At 37.2% G+C, this 8,557-nt stretch overlaps 1 non-coding gene across 1 annotated transcript; it reads left to right on the top strand.

Moving 5' to 3' along the window:
* Positions 1-1,769: 1,769 nt before the first annotated feature.
* Positions 1,770-1,877, top strand: LOC112787914 (small nucleolar RNA R71). Its single transcript, XR_003195298.1, has one exon. It is a non-coding gene; the product is annotated as a small nucleolar RNA R71 (small nucleolar RNA).
* Positions 1,878-8,557: the final 6,680 nt, after the last annotated feature.

The following is an 8,557-nucleotide window of genomic DNA, read 5'->3' on the forward strand; positions in this document are numbered from 1 at the left end:
TGTCAGCAGAAATTTTATTGATTGTCAACAAAGAAGGTTTGAGCTGCAGATTCTGTTGTGCATCATCAGGGGGTTCTTGAAGGTTTGGATTGATAAGCTCAGTCTGCATGCACCTTTCCTTTTCACCTGCTGAATGCATATATTTGAAGACATGAAAGATCAGTTGCTCATTATGCACTCTAAGCACTAATTCACCCACTTCTACATCAATTAGAGCTCTTCCAGTGGCTAGGAAATGTCTTCCTAGAATTATAGAGGCATTCTCATCCTCTCCCGTGTCAAGAATCATAAAATCTGCTGGGAGGAAGAACTTACCCATTTTGACCAAGATATTCTCCACTAATCCATATGCAGGCTTTATAGATTTGTCTGCCATCTGTAATGCTATCCTTGTGGGTTGTGCCTCTTGGATTTGCAACTTCTTTATCACATACAAGGGCATTAAATTGATGCTTGCTCCTAGATCACATAATGTTTTCTCAAAGGTTGTGCTTCCAATGGTGCATGAAATTTGAAAGCTCCCTGGATCTGGCATCTTCTTTGGCAAGTTATTCTGAATTATGGCACTACATTCCTTAGTCAGGACCACTGTCTCATCTCCCTTTAAAGGCTTCTTCTTTGACAACAACTCCTTCATCATGAATTTAACATAAAGAGGAATTTGCTCCAAAACCTCCGCAAAAGGAAGATTGATTTGTAACTTTCTGAAAACTTTCAAGAACTTTGAAAACTGCTTGTCATTGGTCTACTTTAGAAGTCTCTGAGGATATGGCATCTTAGTTTTGTACTTAGGAGCTTTAGGCAATGTAGGATGAGTGTCAAGAGAGACTAGGAAGGGGTTATCTGAACGCCTAGGAGGGGTGTGTACTACTGTGTCTTCAGTCTGCTCTGGAGCTTCTTTTTTCAACTGGCTGCTCAGTAACTTGTGCTTCCGTACTTGTCACTTGTCTACTTATCAAGATGATAACCTTGCATTACTCTATTGGATTCACCACTGTATCACCAGGAAATGTACTTAGAGGCCTCTTAGGTATTTGCTTACTCAACTGGCCTACTTGCACCTCCAAGTTTCTGAGGGAAGCTCTAGTTTTCTGCATAAAACGATTCAGTACTGCTTCCATATCAGTGTTCTTCTGGGGTTGAGAATTTGCCTGTTGAGGTGGTTGTTGATGATGAGACTGAAACTGGCAGTTATTATGATTATTCTGCTGAAAACTGCCCTGAGAATTATTGTTAAAATTCTGTGATCACTGAGGTTGCTCTCTCCACCTAAAATTTGGGTGATTTCTCCACCCCTGATTATAGGTCTTAGAGTATGAATCATTATTGGGGTTTCTAGGAGCATTCCCCATGTAATTGACCTGTTCAGAAGAAGATTGAACATAATCATAATTCTCACCATGCATAGAGCTACTAGTCATGTCATAAGGGGCCTCTTGAGGTGCGTTCTGAATGTTGACAGTTAAAATCTACATCCTACTCAATTGTTGAGTAATTAAATTCATCTGCTGAGACAAAATTTTGTTCTGAGCAAGAAGAGCATCAAAAGCTTCTGCTTCCATAATGCTTTTCTTCTGAGGAGTCCCAGAATTCACAGGATTCCTGTTCGATGAGTATAAGTATTGGTTGTTAGTAACCAACTCAATGAGCTCAGTAGTCTCCTCCAATGTCTTCTTCATGTGCAATGAACCACCTGCAGAATTATCTAAACACATCTTGGACATTTCACATAAGCCCTCATAAAAGATATACAGCTGAGTCCATTTAGAAAACATGTCCGGAGGGCATTGCCTGGTCAGTAGCTTGAATCTCTCCCAGGTTTCATAAAGGGTCTCACCATCCTTCTGTCTGAAGGTCTGAACCTCCACCCTCAGCTTGGTCAGCTTTTGTAGGAGAAAAATTTAGTCAGAAATCCAGTGACCACCTTGTCCCAAGTATCCAGACTCTCCTTGGATTGAGAATCTAACCACAGCTTTGCTCTATTCCTCACAGCAAATGGGAAGAGCATGAGTTTGTATACCTTAGAATTCACTCCATTGGTCTTCACAGTATTACAAATTTGCAGGAAATTAGAAATAAATTGATTTGGGTCTTCATGAGGAAGTCCATGATTTGGGTCTTCAGTCAAAGTTGTTTGTAGCTATGGGAGACACCACAACGTTTTTTCCATAAAGATATACATTAGGAGTAGTGTATGACCCAAGCACTCTTCTAGGTTGCTCATTCTCATTCAGATTTGCCATATTGGGATTCGCAGCATGATTTTGATCTATGGTGGACTCTGCAGCTTCTCTTTCAAGAGTACCACTCATATTTTCACTAGCCTTGTAAAGTCTAGCTTGTTGCAAACGCCGCCTCAAATTCCGTTCAGGTTCAGGATCAAAATCTATAAGAGGTTCCTTGTCCCTATTTCTGCTCATAAACAGATAGAAGATAAGAAAAAAGTGAGAATCTCTACGTTAGAGTGCAGAGAATTCCCGGTGAGGTAACCTGTGTAAAGAAATAAAATAAAAATACTAAATAAACTAGGCAATAAAATTCAAAAATTGTAAGTAAATTTAGGACAAAATTTTTGAAATTATTAAGAAAAATAATTAGAAAAATTTAAAATAAAAATAACTAGGGGACACCAAACTTAATTTCAGAAATTACGAAAAAATTGTAGCTAAAAATTTTGAAAATTAAAGTGCAAAATTAAATAAAATTAAAGTTAAAATGCCTAATCTAAGCAATCAAACAACTAATAGTTGTCAATCAATCCCCGGCAACGGCGCCAAAAACTTGGTGCGAAATTTATAGCCCACAATCTAACCGGCAAGTGCACCGGATCATACCAAGTAATACCTCAGGTGAGTGAGGGTCGATCCCACGAGGATTGATGGACTAAGCAACAATGATTGCGTGATTTACTTATTTAGACAAACAGAAAAAAGTGTTGAGAGTTCAAATGCATCAAACAGTAATTCAGAGAATTAGAAAACAAGCAGTAAATTGAAGTGAAATATATATGGAGCAAACAGTTAAGGCTTTAGAGATATCTATCTTCCGGATTGACTTTTCTTAATAACTATTTTAATCATGCAAAATTCAATTCATGACAAACTATATGTGAATAAACCCTAATTTCTTAGACCTTTTTAGTCTCCTCTAACCTTTATCAACTGCCAATTCCTTGGTCACTTAATTCCAATTAGAGGGTGAAGTTCAATTCTAGTTTATATGCCACAAAAATCCTAATTACCCAAATATAAGAGGATTATATGTCACGTATCCCGTTAAGTCCAGATAATTAGAAATTTAGGAGAAATTGTTTTCAAGCTGTTGTCCAAGTAAAGAGCTATTCCAAGTTATACAAGAACTCAATTAGAACCAAGGTCATACTTCCGTTCCACCCAGATTCATAAGATAAAGAACGAAAACAATTCTTGAAATAGAAATCAGTACATGAATTAAAATAGAAAAATAATAGTATCAATTCATACAATAGACAGAGCTCCTAACCTTAACAATGAAGGTTTAGTTGCTCATGGTTCAGAGAGAAAACAAGGATTCTGAAAAACTGTAAATTGTAGAATGAGGTATGACGACAAGAGATATCAATCCTAATTAATATAAATTATATTTTATAAAACTAAATAATATCTTTTTCTATTTTAAAAATAAAATAAAGTTTAATCAAAACTTAATAAACAATCCGTGCAAGCCTTGTACAGCGTGGAGACCACTTGGTTTAAAGTAGGTGGCGCCAAACGTGGAGAATCCAAGTTTGGCTTCAACACACACGAATGCAATTCTTCAAGTCTCCTTAGCTGGCGCCAAACTTGAGGTATCTCAAGATTGGCTTCATCATGTTCGTAAGCACTCCTTCAAAGTTTTCCTTGCTAGCGCCAAACTTGAGGTATCTCAAGTTTGGCTTTAGCATACAAGTACGCTTTCCTTAGAGAATGAGTGTGTGGCACCAAACTTAAGGTATCTCAAGTTTGGCTTCACTGAGGCCGAAAGCAATGGGGCTTGTGTAGTGCTCCTGGCGCCAAACTTGGAGAATCCCAAGTTTTGCTCCGTTGAGGCCGAGTGTGCTGGAAAAGAAGTGTGCACTATTATACATCATTGGAAAGCTTTGGATGTTAGCTTTCTAATGCCACTGAAGGCACATCAATTAGACCTTTGTAGCTAAAGTTATTTCTGTTGGAGTGCAGAGAGGTCAAAGTTGACATCATCATTCACTTTCTTCTCTTTTTCTACAAAAACTCCATCAAATCTATTTGAATGCTACCTGAAATAAACAGGATTGCACACAATTCAAAGTAGCATTCATAGTGGCTAGAGGATGATTGATTCTTGATTAAACTCAACAATTTGAATGCAAATTCACTTGGAAAAGATAGGAAAGATGCGTGGGCTTCTTTTGAATCTGATTTAACGACCATGTTGATGCGTAAGCATCTTCCATATCTTTTCCTAGTGAATTTGCATCTAAATTGTTGTATTTAATAAAGAATTAATTATATTTTAGCCACTATGGATGCTATTTTGAGTTTTGTGCAATACTGTTTATTTTAGGTAGCATTCGGCTGGATTTGATGGAGTTTCTGCATAGAAAGAGAAGAAACCAAGGAGATGACCAGCGAATACCGACGCGGACGCATGGCTCACGCGACCGCACGGAATGGAGGAATTCACAATGATGCGATCGCGCGCCTGACGCGAACGCGTGGACTGGAATCTGCACAAATGACGCGAACGCGTGGACGACACGGAAGCGTCACATGCGCCACGTGCAAAAAATGCAGAAAAATGCAGGGGGCGATTTTTGGGCTGTTTTAACTCAATTTTTAGCCCAGAAAACACATATTAGAAGCTGCAGAATGGACAGAACAAGTGGTCCCCACCCATCAACTGAAGATCTATTAATTAATTCAAATTTAAATTCAAATCTTAAATTAGGAAAAGATATTATTTTAATTTTTAGTTTTAGATATTAGATTTTAAATTTATTAGGATTAGTTATAAAAGGAAGAAGCTTTCCTTCCTTTAGAGAGGTCCTGGGGAGGATCCCATTCCATACAAATTTACATTCTATATTCCATGAGTAACTAATCCTCCATTGTTAAGGTTAGGAGCTCTGTCTATTGTATGGATTGATAATATTAATTTTCTATTTTAATTCATGTTTTGATTTATATTTCAATAATTGTTTTCGTTCTTTATTTTATGAATTTGGGTGGAACGGAAGTATGACCCATGTTCTATTTGAGTTCTTGTATAACTTGGAAAAACTCTTTACTTGAACAATAGCTTGAAAACATATTATCCTGAATTTCTAATTGTTTGTATTTAACGGGATACGTGACATATAATCCCTTTATTTTTGGATAATTAGGATTCTTGTGGCATATAAACTAGAATTTGATCATCACCCTCTAATTGAAATTAATTGACCAAGGAATTGGCAGTTGATGAATTTTAGAGGAGACTATGAAGGTCTAAGGAATTAGGGTCTAGTCACAAATAGTTTGCCATGAATTAAATCTTGCATGATTAAAATAGTTAATAAGAAAAGTCAATCCAGAAAATAGATAACTCTGAAACCTTAACTGTTTTCTCCATATTTTATTCCCAACTTATTTATCTGCCTATCTTTAATATTTTTGCTATTATTTAATCTCGTTGAACTCTCAACACTATTTTCTATTTGTCTAACTAATCCTATCAAACGCTATTGTTGCTTAATCTATCAATCCTCGTGGGATCGACTCTTACTCACGTAAGGTATTACTTGGTACGACCCGGTGCACTTGCCGGTAAGTTAGTAGGTTATAAATTCCGCACCAAGTTTTTGACACCGTTGCCAGAAATTGACTGTGATTAACAACTATTAATTGTTTGATTGTTTAGATTAGACATTTTAATTTTAATTTTATTTAAATATTGTTTTATTAATATTTCAAAAAAAATTTTAAAATTCTCCTTGTTTTTTTTCCGTTAGCAAATTCCCCTGCCCCCGTTTTATTAATTTTGTTTACTTCCGTTAAAATTTTTTTTTTAAAAATCTCGTCGATTTTTTTTTAGTTTATTTTATTTCTCTTTTCATTTTCATTTTTTTCTTTTTCTTTCTTCATTTTACTTTGTTTATTTTTTTTATTTTTTTTTACTTTTTATATTCTATTAGTTTTATTTTATTTTTATTTAAAAAAAAATAAAAAAATTTAAAATAATAATAATAATAAAATAAAATTACACTAAATTTTTTTTTAATTTCTGAAATTAAGTTTGGTGTTTCCTAATTAATTTTATTTTAATTTTTTTTATTTTAATTTTTAGAATTCTGTTCTTTCTTCTTTGCTTTCCTATTTACCACATGGTGCGTTTAATCTTTTTTGGTGTTTTGTGCTAAGAAAAAAATAATGGAGAGAGATCATATGGGTTACTACTCACACCCAAGTAGTGATTCATATCATTATGAATGGGGCAACTATCCGAATTTTGGTTGGCAAGGTCAAAACCAAAGAAACTTCAATGCTCCATGTTCCAACTATCAAGAACCACCATCTCCATATTCATATCAAGAACCACCATCTTCATATCCATACCAAGAACCACCACCTCTCTATCCATATCAAGAACCATCCTCTTTTTACACTTATCAAGAACCATCACCTCCTCCTTATTCATTTCAAATACCATCAGATCTTGAGCTTCTCATAAAAGAATTCTTACATGATATAAAGACAAGTGTCAAAAATATAGAGAAGCATGTGCAGTCGATTATCAAGTCACAGGAAGAGGAGCAAGTAAATTCCTTCCCAAGAAATATAATGCAAGATCCTATAGAAGAAAGTGAGGAAATCAATCAAAAGAGTTCATACTCCAGTGAACTAGAGAACTTTCCATCCTCACACATGGAAGAAGAGGAAGATGCAAAAACAAAGGAGGAAGATGCACAACCTCCCATGCCCTTGGTAAGTAATGAAGAAGAGATTGAATTAGAAGACAGCTACCAAGAGGAAGAGGTTGAAATTGAGGAAGCCTGCAAAGAAGTGGAAGAATTCAAAGAAGAACACAAGGGAGTGGAGCTTGCAAGACCTCTTCCAAAGCCATCACCATCCAATACAACATTCAAGTGGGTAAAATTCCTATCCTTAATCCTTACTTTCCCACTTGAATATGGGCTACTGGAGACGGATGGTCAACTTAGAGCTCTTTGTGGCATTAAGAGTAAGAGGAAGATGGTTAGTGGTAAGAGTTGTCAAGCAAGGTTCAATATGGTTGCATGCTCCAAATTGAAGTGCAAGGATTGGTGTAGAGCTCAATTGAATGGGTTTAGAAGGTTGTTTGGATGTTTCTGTGAGAATTCAGATCAATTGCCACCCGGTGGGAACAATGGTGATCCACAAGAAGACGGGTGTAAAAGCAAGGTTTGGGACCCTGGAATTCATTCTCACAATCAACACTATTGGGGCCTTGTCACTTGCTTCAACTTGCTCGAAGGAGTTATGCGCCTAGTTTGGAATCCCAGTGGCCATTGGATTAACAAACATTGGTGGAGATTCTTGGATCAGTACAAGCACAAGCCACCATGACAAGGAGCTCACCACATGTCCAACTTAAGGACTTTAACTAAAAGTGCTTGGTGGGAGACAACCCACCGTGGTATGATCGTTCTTTTTCATTCTTAGTTGTTTTTCGTAGTAGTAGTTTTTACTTAGTTGATTTTTATTAAGTTCTTACTAATTTTTTGATCATGCAGCTATTTTATCACAAGAACCGAACACCTCAGGCTAAAAAAAAGAGAGAGAGAACACATGACGCGCAAGCATCGCTGACGCGTACGCGTCAGGTGGGTGCGTGTGAAAAAATAAATTTGACAGAGAGTTGCGAGGGAGTGGCGCTGGAATAGTGCCTTTGGCACAAATTGTTTCACGCGACCGCGTCGATGACGCGCCCGCGTCATGTGGGAAAACTGCCTCCCACGCGTCCGTGTCACGCGTGACCTGCATAATCGACGTAAAAGAGTGTTTGGGCAGAGAGTTGTGCTGGCTTGGGGCAAGAAGTGTGCTAAAAGCACAAATTTGGTCACGCGAACGCGTACCCCATGCGTCCGCGTTGTTTTTTTCAATATCGGCCATCCACGCGATCACGTCCCCCACGCGTTCGCGTCACTTCAACAGCGCGCTAATCGCGCGATCGCGTGACTCACGCGTCCGCGCCGCTTGCGCTGCACTAGTTCTGCCCAATTTTCTTTCTCTCTCTCTCTCCCAATCCCTATTCTCGCTTATTCTTTTATCCTCTTCTTTTTCTTTCTTCATAATAATTCATCTCTTTCTAATTTCAGTTCTTCTTTGCTTGAGGACAAGCAAACATTTAAGTTTGGTGTTGACGCTTCGCTTAAGGATTTTCTGTTTATTCCTATGGCACCAAAAGGGAGGCGAATCATCTTCACAAAGGAGCACAACCTGAAGAATAAAATGACCGCTCAGATAACTAAGGTGGTTGAGTTCCTTTCATTTTTTTTCTTTCCGCTTTTATTATGTATGTTCTGGTTTTCTGCTAGTTTGCT

Source organism: Arachis hypogaea, chromosome 20 (genome assembly GCF_003086295.3).
Source record: "Arachis hypogaea cultivar Tifrunner chromosome 20, arahy.Tifrunner.gnm2.J5K5, whole genome shotgun sequence".
Taxonomy (NCBI): Eukaryota; Viridiplantae; Streptophyta; class Magnoliopsida; order Fabales; family Fabaceae; genus Arachis; species Arachis hypogaea.